Source organism: Symphalangus syndactylus, chromosome X, assembly GCF_028878055.3.
Source record: "Symphalangus syndactylus isolate Jambi chromosome X, NHGRI_mSymSyn1-v2.1_pri, whole genome shotgun sequence".
Taxonomy (NCBI): domain Eukaryota; kingdom Metazoa; phylum Chordata; class Mammalia; order Primates; family Hylobatidae; genus Symphalangus; species Symphalangus syndactylus.
This window is the reverse complement of record NC_072447.2, coordinates 148,262,046-148,276,318: the sequence shown is the minus strand read 5'-3', so window position 1 is coordinate 148,276,318 and position 14,273 is coordinate 148,262,046. Positions and strand designations below refer to the sequence as shown.

The window sequence follows — 14,273 nt, the reverse complement described above, 5'->3', positions numbered from 1 at the left end:
ATTTGCATTTTTCTGATAATTAATGATGTTGAACACATTTCCATATACTTGGCCATTTGTGTGTCTTCTTAGGAGCAATGTCTATTTAAGTCCATAACCCATTCATTAATCAGGTTATGTGTGTGTGTGTGTGTGTGTGTGCGTGTGCACGCGCACGCTTTTGTGTTGTAGCAGTTCATTTTGTTTTGGATATTAATCCATTATCAGACGTAGGATTTGTAAAGATCTCTTCTTACATTCAGTAGTCTGACTTTTCAATCTGTTGTTTTCTTAGCTGTTCAGAAGCTTTTTAGTTTGATGTAGTCCCACTTGTCTAATTTTGCTTTTGTTTCCTGTGCTTTTGGGGTCACATCCAAAAAATCATTGTCAAGACCAATGTCAAAGAGTTTTTCCCCATGTTTCTTCTAGGAGTTTTATAGTTTCAAGTCTTATATCTAAGACTTTAATCTACATTGAGTCTATTTTTTATGGCTAATGTAAGATAAGGGTCCAATTCCAATCTTCTATATGTGGATATTCAGTTTCCACAACATCAATTGTTTAAGAGACTATTTCTTTTCCCATTGTGTAGTCATGGCAACCTTGTTGAAGACCATTTGATCATATCCATGTGAGCTTATTTCTGGGCACTCTATTTGGTTACATTGGTCTATGTCTTCTCTTATGCCACTCCCATACTGTTGTAATTATTGTAGCAACGTAGTATATTTTCAAATCAGAAAGGGTTATGCCTTCAGCTTTGTTCTTCTCTCTCAAGATTGTTTTTGACATGTGTGGTACTTTAAGACTCCGTATAAATTTTAAGATTGCTTTTCACTTTTTGTGTGTGAAAAATGCTATTGAGATTTTGATATATTTTGAATGGAATCTGTACATTGCTTTGAGTAGTATGGACATTTTAACAATATTAAATCTTCCAATCCATGACCCAGGTATGACTTTCAATTTATTTGGGTCTTCTTTAATTTCTTCCAACAATGTTTTGAACCATTAGCGTACAGGTCTTTGGCCTCCTTTATTAGGTTTATTCCCAAATATTTTATTCTTTGTGATAATATTGGAAATTGGGTTTCTTAATTTCCTTTTTGGATTATTTGTTGTTAGTGCATAGACACACAACTAATTTTTAATGTTGATTTTTTATCTTGCAACTTTACTGAATTTGCTTATTAGTTATAGCAGTTTTTGGTGAAATATTTAGCATTTTCTACATACACGATTATATCATCTGCAAAGAGAGATAATTTTAACTTCTATTCTGATTTGGATATCTTTTATGTATTCCTCTTGTCTAACTGCTCTGGCAGGCACTTCTCATGCTATGTTCAGTAGAATTGCCAGGAGTGAGTATCCTTATCTTGTTTCTGACCTTAGGGAAACACTTTAAGGTTTTCAACATTTAGTGTGATGTTAGTTGTAAGCTTTTCATATATGCCCTTTATTATATTGAAGTAATTTTCTTTTATTCCTAGATTATTGCATGATTTTATCATAAAAGGATGTCAAATTTGTCAAATGCTTTTTCTGAATCTATTGACATGATCATGTGATTTTTATACTTTGTTCTTTTAAGGTGGTATAAAACATTGTTTGATTTTTATATGTTGACCATACCTACATACTAAGGATAAATCCCACTTGGTCATGATGCTTTCTTTTAGATGTGCTGTTGAATTTGTTTAGCTAATATATTGTTGTTGAAGATTTTTGCATCTATATTCATCAGGGATATTCTCCTAAAGTTTTCTTTTTTTAAATTGGCTTTGCCTGTCTTCAATATCAGGGTAACGCTGGCCCCATAAAATGACTTTCGAAGTGTTTTTTTCCTCTTCAGTCTTTTGGAAGAGTTTGAGAAGAACTGGCATTAATTCTTCTTAAGTATTTGGTAGAATTCACCAGTGAAGCCATCTTATCCTGTGCTTTTCTTTTTGGGGAGGTATTAGATTACTTAAACAATCAGCTTACTAGTTATAAGTCTGTTCAGACTTACTATTTCTTCATGATTCAGTCTAGAAAGGCTGTATGTTTTTACAAATTTAGCAATTTCTTAGTGGTTATCCAATTTGTTGATGTATAATTGTTCATAGTAGACTCGGAATACGGTTGGCCTTCCATATCTGTTGGTCCACATCTGCAGATTCAACTTACTCTAGATAGAAAAAATATTCACAAAAAATAAACAATATGACAATAAAAACAATACAAATGTTTAAAACACAGTGCAGAATAGCAATCATTTACATAGGATTTACATTGTATAAGAAATCTTTGTATTGTATAAGAAATCTAGAGATAATTTAAAGTATACACAAGGATGTGCATAGTTTATATCTAAATACTGTAAATACTGTGCCATTTTATATTAGGAAGTTGAAAACCCACAGATTTTGGTATGTATAGGGATCCTGAGACACTTCCCTGTGGAAACCAGAGGATGATTATACTTTTAATTTTTGTAGCACTGGTTGTAATGTCCTTTCTTTAATTTTTTATTTTATTTTTTGAAACTTCTTTTTTTCTTAATCTAGCTAAAGGTTTGTCAATTTTGTTGATCTTTAAGAAAAACTCTTTGTTTTATTGATATTTTCTAAGTTTTTGTTTCCTATTTCATTTATTTCTGCAGATTTACCATGTCTGTATCAGATTGAGAATGTAGAGAGCTCCCATTTACTCTTACCAACTGCCTCCCCAACTCCCACCTTGCTCCTCATAAGATCTCATGAGATCTCATAAGAAGATCTCATGAGAACTCACTCACTATAATGAGAATAGTATGGGTGAAACCACCCCCCCATGATTCAATTATCTCCACCTGCTCCTGCCCTTGACATGTGGGGAGTATTACAATTCAAGGTGAGATTTGGGTGTGGACACAGAGCCAAACAATATCATTCCACCCCTGGCCCCTCCCAAATCTCATATCCTCAAATTTCAAAACAGAATCATGCCCTTCTGACCGTCCCCCAAAGTCTTAACTCATTCCAGTATTAACTCAAAATTCCAAGTTCAATGTCTCATCTGAGACAAAGTCAGTCCCTTCCAACTATGAGCCTGTAAAATCAAAAGCAAGTTAGTTACTTTCCAGATACAATGTGGGTACAGACATTGGGTAAATACACCCAATCCAAATGAGAGAAATTGACCAAAAGAAAGCAGTTACAGGCCCTCTGCAAGTCCAAAATCCAATAGGGCGGTCATTAAACCTTAAAGTTCCAAAATGACCTCCTTTGGCTCATGTCTCACATCCAGGTCACACTGATGCATGAGGTGGGCTCCCATGGCCTTGAAATATCTGATGATTACATGTCTTAAGGACGACCTTCTTGTGTAGAATCTTGATGGAATTCTCTTTATTTCCTGAATTTGACTGTTGGCCTCTCTAGCAATGTTGGGGAAAGTTTTCATAGATGATATATTGAAACATGTTTTCTAAGTTGTTTTCTTTCTCCTCCTCCCTTTCAGGGATGCCAATGATTAATAAATTTGGCCCTTTTACATAATCCCATACTTTGCAGAGTTTTTGTTTATTGTTCTTTATTCTTTTTTCTTTTTTTCTTTTTGTTGACTGTCTATTTCAGAGAACCAGTCTTTAAGTTCTTTCATCAGATTGGTTTAATCTGCTGTTAATACTTGTGATTGCATTGTGAATTTCTTGTATGGTGTTTTTCAGCTCTGTCAGACCTGTTAGGTTCTTTTTTATACTGGCTATTTCATCCTTCAGCTCCTGTATCACTTTATTATCATTCCTATTTTCCTTGGATTGGGTTTTACCATCCTCCTGAATCTCAATAATTTTTGGGTATATCCATACTCTCAATTCTATTTCTGTCATTCCAGCCAGTTCAGCCTGGTTAAGAACTCTCACTGGAGAATAGGTGTGATCATTTGGAGGACATACACACTCTGGCCATTTGAGTTACTGGGGTTCTTGCATTGATTCATTCTCATTTCTGTGTGTGAGTGTACCTTTAGCTGCAGTGTAGATTGAGTAGAGTTAATAGACTTCTTTTCTGGATGTTTTCAGCAGGCTGAGGCTTTGTGCAGAGTCTTTATTTGAAGCTAACTTCTTGTCTCTGGTTTCAGAGGGCTTATGTTAGGTATTTTTGGTGTTGAAGTTTTGAGGTGTGATCCAGCAAGTGGCACTTAGGCTTATTGGTCAGTTGGTAGCCTCTTGCTCGGTTGTGTGGCTCCCTTATGTTTCCTCACAGTTGCAGCTGTGTTCCCTCTCAATGCTCCAAATGTGTGGGTTGTTCTCCGCCTTGAGTGCTGGCTGTAGATCATAACTTGACACTCCGGGGCTGCCCACAGCTGCTTTGTGAAAATCTCAGTGTTTATGTTCCTTCCTCAACTTGGAGGCAGCAAAGGAAGGGACCTTAGTTGTGCTTGTGGCTGAGGGTTGTTTGCTTGTCTCCTGGGGGCTCCACCCCAGAGTGATACAGGTCAGCAATCAGTGCAATCGGCCCAGGGTGGAGGGTCTCTGCTGTTGTCCCAAGTCAAGGGTTCCCTCTCTGGGGATGTGCAGTGGGATGTGTGTGGGACCTGAGAGAGACTGACTGACCTCTTCTCCTTGGATCGACTGCAGCTTGTTGGAAGTATGGAAGAGGCGCTTAGGGTCTTTGCTCATTCATTAGTCCAAGGGTGGCAAGGGCAGTTCCACTGCAGAGGCAGTGGCAGAGGGGCTTTTAGTGGCCCCTGGAGGCTCTGTCTGGGGAGTTGCCAAGTTGCTATTGGCTTGATAGCTCTGGTGTGGGTTGGTTGGAGGCCCAGGCCTGAAGTACCTGACCATTGAGGGGATATGAGAATGAGCACCCACATAACAGTTTGGCTGCTTTTCTGTAGGGCTCCTGTCATATGCCTGGGACCCATTATAGTCTCTTGTCATCTCAGATTTTTCAGTACCTGGAAGCATCACTAGTGAAGGCTGTGAAACATCAAAGAGGGCAGCCTGTCCCTCCCTCTTGGAGCTTTGTCCCAGGGAGGCATGGGCCTGTTCCTGGCCCTAAGGCACCTGTAAGAGGTGGCTGGAGGCCTGGTTGGGTGGTCCTGCCCAGTGGGGAGGAATGGGATCGGGGTCCCGCTTAAAAAAGCACTGTGGCCCCGTTTTGGTAGAACAGCTGTACTGTGCTGGGGGTCCACTTCAGTCCCTAATTGCCTTGCACACTCAGATTCATGAAGGCTGGAAAGGCTAAGTCACCCAAACAGCAAAGATGATGCCCTGCCCCTCCCTCTGGGAGCTTGGTCCCAGGGAGGTAATAAATCTCTGTCAGCCAGCTGCAGAATACTGACAGGAATGGCTGGAGGCCCCCGTTGGGAAGTCCCACTCAGTGAAGAGGAATGGGATCAGGGACCCACTTAAAGAAGCAGTCTGTCCACGTTTTGGTAGAACAGCTATGCTGTGCTGGGGGATCCCTTTTCCCCTGGTCAGCTCGAACTCTTCAATGTCCAAAGGCTGAAACAGCTAAGTCTCCCATACAGCAGAGATGGCAGCTCCCCTCCACCTGGGATCTCCTTCTTATGGAGGTGCAATGCCACTACTGGTAGCTGGCTGGAATTCCAAGCTAGTGGATCTCACCTTGTGAGGTGCCATGGAAGTGGAGCCTGCAGGATGTTTCTGCTCAGCCTCTTAGATTCAGCCTCCTACCTAGAGGTATGTACAGGAATATAACCTCCCACTTTTCCAGAGCTGCAACTACTTTTTCCAGAATGCCCAAGTACCTAAGGCTCCAAGTTCTCCATGCATGCTTGAGCTGATGCTCTGCCAAGAATCCACATAGCTCCATCTGTCAGACAGAAGGCCCTGATGGAGTGGGTCCACAAGGATATCTCCTGACCTGAAGGTTGCTAAGATCCATGGGAGAAGCATGGTTTCCTGGGGTCACACATTCACTCACCACTTCCCTGGGCGAGGCGCAGTTTCCCTGGCTCCATGTTGCTCCTGGATGGGCCATTGTCCTGTCTTGTTTTCTTTATTCTCTGTGGGTCAAGTTGTTTCCTTGATTAGCCCCAGTGTGAGTACCTAGATGTTTCAGTTGAAGGTGCTGTGTTTACTTGCCCCTTTTGTTTCACTTAATGAGAGCCATGCACACTAGCTGCTTCTTGTCAGTCATCTTGGCCACTCCCCCTCTTTTTCTTTATTAGTCTTGCTGGTGGTCTTTCTATCTTTTTTTTTTTTTTTTCAAAGAACCAACCCTTAGTCATGATCGTTTGTGTGTTTTTTTCATGTATCAATTTCCTTCAATTCAGCTCTGATTTTGGTTATTTTCTCTGCTAGCTTTTGGGTTGGTTTGCTCTTGTTTTTCTAGTTCCTCTAGGTGTGATGTTACATTGTTAATTTGTGATCTTTTTCACATTTTAATGTGGGCGTTTAGTGCTATAAACTTCCCTCTTAACGTTGTTTTGACTGTGTCCCAGACATTCTGGTATGTAATATCTTTGTTCTCATTAGTTTCAAATAATTAATTGATTTCTAACTTAATTGGATTATCTACCCAAATGTCATTCAGGAGCAAGTTGTTTACTTTCCATGTAACTGTATGGATTTGTGTGATTTTGTTAGCATTGATGTCTATTTTTATTGCACTGTGGTCCAAGAGTGTGTTTGGTATAATTTCTAATTTTTATAATTTGCTTTGGATAGTCTTCTTTTTACTTTTAAGTTTAGGGGTACAAGTGTAGGTTTGTTACATAGGTAAACTTTTGTCATGGGGGTTTGTTGTACAGATTATTTTATCAACCATGTATGAAGCCTAGTACCATTAGTTATTTTTCCTAATCCCCTCCCTCCTCTCACCATCCTGCCTCCAAAAGGCTCCAGTGTGTGCTGTTCCCCTCTATGTGTCCATGTGCTCTCATCATTTAGCTCCTACTAATATGTAACAACAACAACAAAAAAGAGCCTGGATAGCCAAGGCAATCCTATGCAACAAGAACAAAGCTGGAGGCATCATGCTACCTGACTTCAAACTATACTACAGGGCTACAGTGACCAAAACAGCGTGATACTGATACAAAAAACAGACACACAGACAAACAGAACAGAATAGAGAGCCCAGAAATGAGGCCATAGGCCCACAATGATCTGATATTTGACAAAGCTGACAAAAACAATGTGGAAAGAACTTCTTATTCAGTAAATGGTGCTGGGATAACTGGTTAGCCATATGCAGAAAATTGAAGCTGGACCCCTTTTTTACACCATATGCAAAAATCACCTCAAGATGAATTGAAGACTTAAATGTAAAACCCAAAACTATAAAAACCCTGGAAGACAACCTAGGCAAAAACATTCAGGACACAGGCACGTGCAAACATTTCATGACAAAGATGCCCAAAGCAATTGTGATGAAAGCAAAAATTGACAAATGGGATCTAATTAAACTAAAGAGTTTCTGCACAGCAAAAGAAAATATCAACAGAATAAACAGAAAACCTACAGAATGAGATAAAATTTTTGCAAACTGTGCATCCAACAAAAGTCTAATATCCAGCCTCTATAAGAAACCTAAACAAATTTACAAGTAAAAAACAAACAACTTCATTAAAAAGTGGGCAAAAAACATGAACAGAGACTTTTCAAAAGAAGACATACATGCAGCCAAAAGTCATATGGAAAAAAGCTCAACACCACTGATCATTAGAGAAATGCAAATCAAAACCACAGTGAGATACCATCTTACACCAGTAAGAAAGGCTATTATAAGAAAGTCAAAAAATAAGAGATGCTGGTGGGGTTGTGGAAAAAAAGGAACACTTCTACACTGTTGGTGGGAGTGTAAGTTAGTTCAACCATTGTGGAAGACAGCTGGCAATTTCTCAAAGACCTAAAGACAGAAATACCATTTGACCCAGCAATTGCAGTACTTGATTGTTTTATGTCTGATTGTGTGGTCTATTTTAGAGTATGTGAATGTGCAGATAAGAATAATATATATTCTGTTATTTTGGGATGGAGAGTATGCTAACTGCCTTAATAATAGCTACTAGTCAATGGTCACTTATTTACCTATTAATTGTCAAATATTCTCCTTATAATCTCTTATTTAGCACTCATAATATATATATGTGTGTGCGTGTGTGTGTGTGTGAATATATATATGTATGTATATATGTATGTGTATATGTGTGTGTGTGTGTGTGTGTGTGTGTGTGTGTAGTATATATGTACAAGAGAGCTGATGAAAAGAGAGGAGAGGGGAAAGGAGATGAGGTTAAGCTTGGAGGGGAGTGGAGGAGGGAAATCAGAAAAAGTTCCAACTGGAACAAGGATGAAATGCAGTCTAAATTCTGATATCAGACTTATCCTACAGGACTATTAAATAGTAGTAGGGAATTCACACTTAGAAATACATACAAGATTAAGGGCAGGGAGATTGATTTGGCCTTACTTAGCTTCACAGTTCCTGGCTAGAGTGATGAGAAAGGACATTGTTTTGATTAAAGCTCCTGAGAAAAGGGACTACCAGTCCAAACATCAAAGACTAATGAGAATCAGAGAGCTCAAACTGCCACCAGCCCCTAGCAAACTTGTGGATCTATATATCACATAATATATATTATATGTCACATTTCTCTTTTTTATTTAAAATTTTTATCTTAAATTTTTGTGGATACATAGTAGGTGTGTATATTTATGGGGTACATGAGATACTTTGGTTTGAGTATTACATCATGGAAAATAGGGTATCCATTTCTTCAAGCATTTATCCTTTGTATAACAAAACATCTAATTATATACTTTTAGTTATTTTTAAAATGTGTAATTACATTATTATTGACTATAGTCACCCTGTTAAGAGACCAAATAGTAGGTTCTATTCATTCTTTCTATTTTTTTGTACCCATTAACAATCCTCACCTCCCCCTCAACCACCACTACCCTTTGCAGCCTCTGATAACCGTCCTTCTACTCTCTATCTCCATGAGTTCAATTGCTTTGATTTTTAGGTTCCACAAATAAGTGAAAACATGCAATGATTGTCTTTCTGTACCTTATTTCATTTAACAGAATGACCTCCAGTTCCATCCATGTTATTGCAATTACTGGATCCCATTCCTTTTTATGGCTGCATTGTACTCCATTGTGTATGTGTACCATGTTTTCTTTACCCAATGGACACAGATTTCTTCCAAATCTTGGCTATTGTGAACAGTGCTGCAAGAAGTACAGAAGTGCAGATATCTCTGCAACATGCTGCTTTCCTTTCTTTTGGGTATGTACACAGTAGCGAGATTGCTGCATGATTCAGTAGCTCTATTTTTAGTTCTTTGAAGAACTTCCATACTGTTCTCCAAAGTGGTTGTATTAATTTACATTTCCACCAACAGTGTACGAAGATTCCCTTTTTTCCACTTCCTCACAACATTTGTTATTGCCTGTTTTTGCATATAAGCCATTTTACACTGGGATGAGATGATATCTCATTGTAGTTTTGATTTGCATTTCTCTGATGATATCAATGATGTTGCACAGCTTTTCATATGCCTGTTGCCATTTGTATGTCTTCTTTTGAGCAGTATCTTTTCACATCTTTTGCCTATTTTGGGATTTGGGGATAGAATTATTCGTTTTTTTCCCCATAGAGTTGTTTGAGTTTGGGAAGTTTGCAACTATTTTCTCCAGTTCTGTGGGTTGACTCTTCACTTTGTTTATTGTATCCTTTGCTCTGCAGAAGCTTTTAAATTTCATGCGATACCATTCGTCCACTTTTACTTTGGTTACCTGTGCTTGTGAGGTATTACTCAATAAATTTTTGCTTAGACCAACGACCTGGAAATGTTTGTATATTGATATTGTGTCTGTAACTTTACTGAATTTGTTTAATAATTCTAATAGTTATTTTGTGGTGTCTTTAGATTTTTCCAAATATAAGATTATATCATCTGCAAACAAAAATAATTTGACTTCTTCCTTTCCAATTTGGATGAACTTTGTTTCTTTCTCTTGTCTGATGGCTCAAGCTGGGACTTTGAAATCTATGTTAAATAACAGTGGTGAAAGTGGGCATCCTTTTTATGTCCCAGATCTTAGAAGAAAGGCTTTCATCTTTTCCCCCAATCAATGTTATGCTAGCTGTGGGTGTGTGTGTCATATATGACTTTTATTATGTTGAGGTATGTTACTTCTTTTTTTTTTTAATCGGGAGGTTACATGACCTCTCTCTCTCTCTCTCTCTGTGTGTGTGTGTGTGTGTGTGTGTGTGTGTTTTGAGACGGAGTCTCGTTCTGTTGCCAGGCTGGAGTGTAGTGGCACCATCTCGGCTCACTGCAACCTCTGCCTCCCGGGTTCAAGCGATTCTCCTGCCTCAGCCTCCCGAGTAGCTGGGACTACAGGTGCGTGCCATCATGCCCAACTAATTTTTTGTACTTTTAGTAGAGACTGGGTTTCACCATATTGGCCAGGATGGTCTCGATCTCTTGATCTCGTGATCCGCTCGCCTCGGCCTCCCAAAGTGCTGGGATTACAGGCGTGAGCCGCCGCGCCCAGTAGACATCTCTTTATTGGTTCAGTCTATTCCGGGCCCAGTGGCAACCCCAGGTCCAGGGGGTCCATGGTTGGAGGTCTTTGGACAGTCAGCAGCAGCATCAGCAGAGACCCCGGGTGTCATAGGGCTGTGGGAGTAGCAGCACTACCCCCCGCATTCACAGGTGCCCTCCTTAACCCCCCCCCTGCTTTTTTTTCAGACGGAGTCTCGCTCTGTCACCCAGGTTGAAGTGCAGTGGCATGATCTCGGCTCACTGCAAGCTCCGCCTCCCGGGTTCACGCCATTCTCCTGCCTCAGCCTCCCAAATAGTTGGGACCACAGGTGCCCGCCACCACGCCTGGCTAATTTTTTTGTATTTTTAGTAGAGACAGAGTTTCATCGTGTTAGCCAGGATGGTCTCGATCTCCTGACCTTGTGATCCGCCCGCCTCGGCCTCCCAAAGTGCTGGGATTACAGGCGTGAGCCACCGCGCCCGACCCCCCTCCTTAACCCTTTTGCAAGGAAATGTCTTGAGCAGGGCAGCTCGCTGGGCGCTGTCCTCAGGAGGCTCCTTCCGCTCGTTAGGAAGCAGCCTGTGTCTCTCCTCCATAGCTTCGCCGGCAGCCTTGCTCCCTGGCCATGCAGGAGGCCGGGGGCCCCAGTTGGCTTCCGGGTTGGCCCGGAAGCGCTTGAGTCGTCGCTGGCGGGAGCTGGGGTTGGCGTCTTCCCGGATGGTGAAGTTGGCCTGCAGCCTGGGCTCCACACTGAGAATGCGGGACGCTGGTTTGGTCTCTGAGAGTCGCTCCTGTTTCACCGGACATTCCTTCTTCCAGCCGCGCAAGATGTTTCAGAGGGCGGAGGCGGGGCATACGTCTTCACAGCGTTCTTACAGGCGTGGGAGAGCGAAACCCGGAAGTGAGCGTGGAGGAGGGCCGACCGCAACGGCAGGAGGCTGGGCGTGTTGCAGAGGGGGGTGCTGCTCAGCTGGTCCAGGGTGTAGTACAGAGGCACATCTGGGAGCTCCTCAGTGATGACGCTCAGGACCCTCTCGCATCTGCTCCGAGGTGTGGAAGCGGCGGGGGTTAGCGCTCACAGCCTCTAGGACACAACCCACGAAATCCAGGTCATGGATGGGCTCTGCCCACATGGAGCAACCAAGCTGGTGTTGCTGCCCACAGTGTTCACACTCGGGGTCACGGGGGAACACAGGCTGCAGAGGACTTGACCTGGCCGCGGGGGACTCCTGACGCTTTGCCGAGGCCCTGAAGGTGGAAGGCCCCGCAGCCCACACACTGGAACACCAGCGCCTGCTTGCTGGCTGAGGCCTTAACCTTGGGCTGGCCGGTGAAGACACGGACAAAAAGACGCACGTAGAAGTCGGCGCTGATGCTGAGCAGCGGAACCACGAAGCGCTGGTAACAGTTGGCGCGGAGGTCCAGGCTGTGCAGGACGATTCTCAGGGCCATCTCGTGGCAGGCCCGGCTCTTGAGGGCCATGGCACCGAACTTGCTATAACACATCTCCCACTGTTACGCGCCAGCACCGCCATGTCCGTGCAGGTCACGCACAGCAACTCTCCTTCACTCACAGCCTGCACAGCTGCATCCAGGAAGGGGGCAGGACTGCCATAGGGGTCCAGATGGATGACGTCGAACCTCTCCGACACCCTCTGGTGGTGGTACATCAGCATCCAGGTATCTACTTGGCTGGGCTATACCAGGTGGGCCACGTCATTGAGCTGCACATTCCAGCATATGAGATCCACAGCCCGGGCAGAGGCATCTTTGCAACCACAGATCTGAGTCCAGGCGCCTCTAGGGCAAATCGAATGGAACGTAGGCCTGAAGCTGCCAGGCCTTCCAGCACATGGAGGCCTTCCTCACAGATCTCCCACACGGTCGCTGTGCGAGGTTGGTCTCCTGAGGCCGGGTTTTCACTCTCTTTCGGTTCAACCTTTTCCTCCTCTTGCTTTGACAAGTCCACAACCACCTTTTGTGTATCCTTCTCTCCTGGCACCTTGATCTGGATTCCTTTGGCTCCAAGCTGAATGCGAGCAAACTGTATGATCACAGCACATGTCATGTCCCGATTGAATTCCTGCACAAGATTATAAGAGACCTCGTTGGCGCTGGGATTTTGGCAGCCCCCTCAGTGACTGTCGTCTGCTGGACTTCACGTGGGCGCTTTTCTCCGCAGGGCCCGGTGCCGCTCTCCTTGGCTGCTGGATTCGGCAGCCCTGGGGACTGCCCCTCGATAAACCGGGCTCTTCTCTCGTAACCACAGAAAACCGAATTAGTCAAGGTGCACGTTTCTCGAATTAGGACCTGGGCGCCACCATGTTGACACAGTCGAGGTATGTTACTTCTAGTCCCAGTCTTTTGAGGGTTTTTTTTTTAATCATGAATGGATATTAAATTCTATCAAAATAATTTTTCAGCCTCAATTTATGTAATCATATGGTTTTTCTCCTTCATTCTGCTGATATGATGTATCACGTTGATTGATTTACATACGGTAAACCATTGGTGTATCACAAAGATAAATCCCAGTTGGTCATGATTAATGATGTTTTTAATGTATTGTCGAATTATGTTTGCTAGTATTTTGTTGAGGATTTTTGCATCCATATATATCAGAAGTATTGGTCTGTAGTTTATTTATTTATTTATTTATTTATTTATTTTTGATGTGTCTTTGTCTAGTTTTGGTATCAGTGTAATACTGGCCCTACAAAATGCATTTGAAGATACTCTCTCCTCGTCTATTTTTTTTTTTGAATAATTTGAGTCGGATTGGTGTTCTTGTTTAAATGTTTGGTGGGATTCAACAGTGAAGCCACTGGGTCCTGGGCTTTCATTACTGGAAACGGTCTGTTCAAGTTTTGGATGTCTTCCTGATTTAATCTTGGTGGGTTGTTCCTGTCTAGGAATTTGACCATTTTTTTCTAGATTTTTCAATTTATTGGCATATACTGGCATATAGTAGCCACTAATGATCCTCTGAATTTCTGCAGTATCAGTTGCAGTATTGCCTTTGTCATTTCTGATTTTATTTATTTAGATCTTCTCTCTTTTTTTTTCTTAGTCTGGCTAAAGGTTTGTCAATTTTGTTTAACTTTTCAAAAAACCAACTTTTTGTTTCAATGATCTTTTGTATATTTTTGTTTCAATTTCATTTATTTCTGCTCTGATCTTTATTATTTCTTTTCCTCTGCTAATTTTGAAGTTAGTTCACTATTGCTTTTCTAGTTCTTTAAGATGCGTCCTTAGATTTTTTATTTGAAGTTTTTCTTCTTTTCTGATATAGGTTCTGATAGCTATAAACTTCTTTCAATATTAAATATGGGATTACTTTTTAATTTCTTTTTCACATTGTTCACTGTTGACATATAGCAATGCTACTAATGTTTGCATAGTAATCTTGTATCTTCAACTTCACTGAATTTGTTTTATAATTCCAATAGTTATTTTGTGGAGTCTTTAGATATTTCCAAATATAAGATTATATCATCTGCAAACAAGGATACATAGACCAAGGATGCTTTTGCTGCATCCCATAGGTTTTAGTGTGTTGTATGTTCAATGTCACTTGTTTCAAGGAGTTTTTCAATCTGCTTCTTAATTTTTTTATTGACCCACTGATAATTCAGGAGCATATTGTTCAATTTCCATATGTTTGTATAGTTTCCAAACATTTCTCTTATTATTGATTTATAGTTTTATTCCATTGTGGTCAGAGAAGATGCTTGATATAATTTCAATTGTTTAAGACGTGTTTTGTGACCTAACATATGGTCTGTGCTTGAGAATGATC

The 14,273-nt window shown here is 41.4% G+C and overlaps 1 pseudogene; it reads right to left on the bottom strand.

Moving 5' to 3' along the window:
* Positions 1-10,499: 10,499 nt before the first annotated feature.
* Positions 10,500-12,240, bottom strand: LOC129475432 (tRNA (guanine(26)-N(2))-dimethyltransferase-like; annotated as a pseudogene).
* Positions 12,241-14,273: the final 2,033 nt, after the last annotated feature.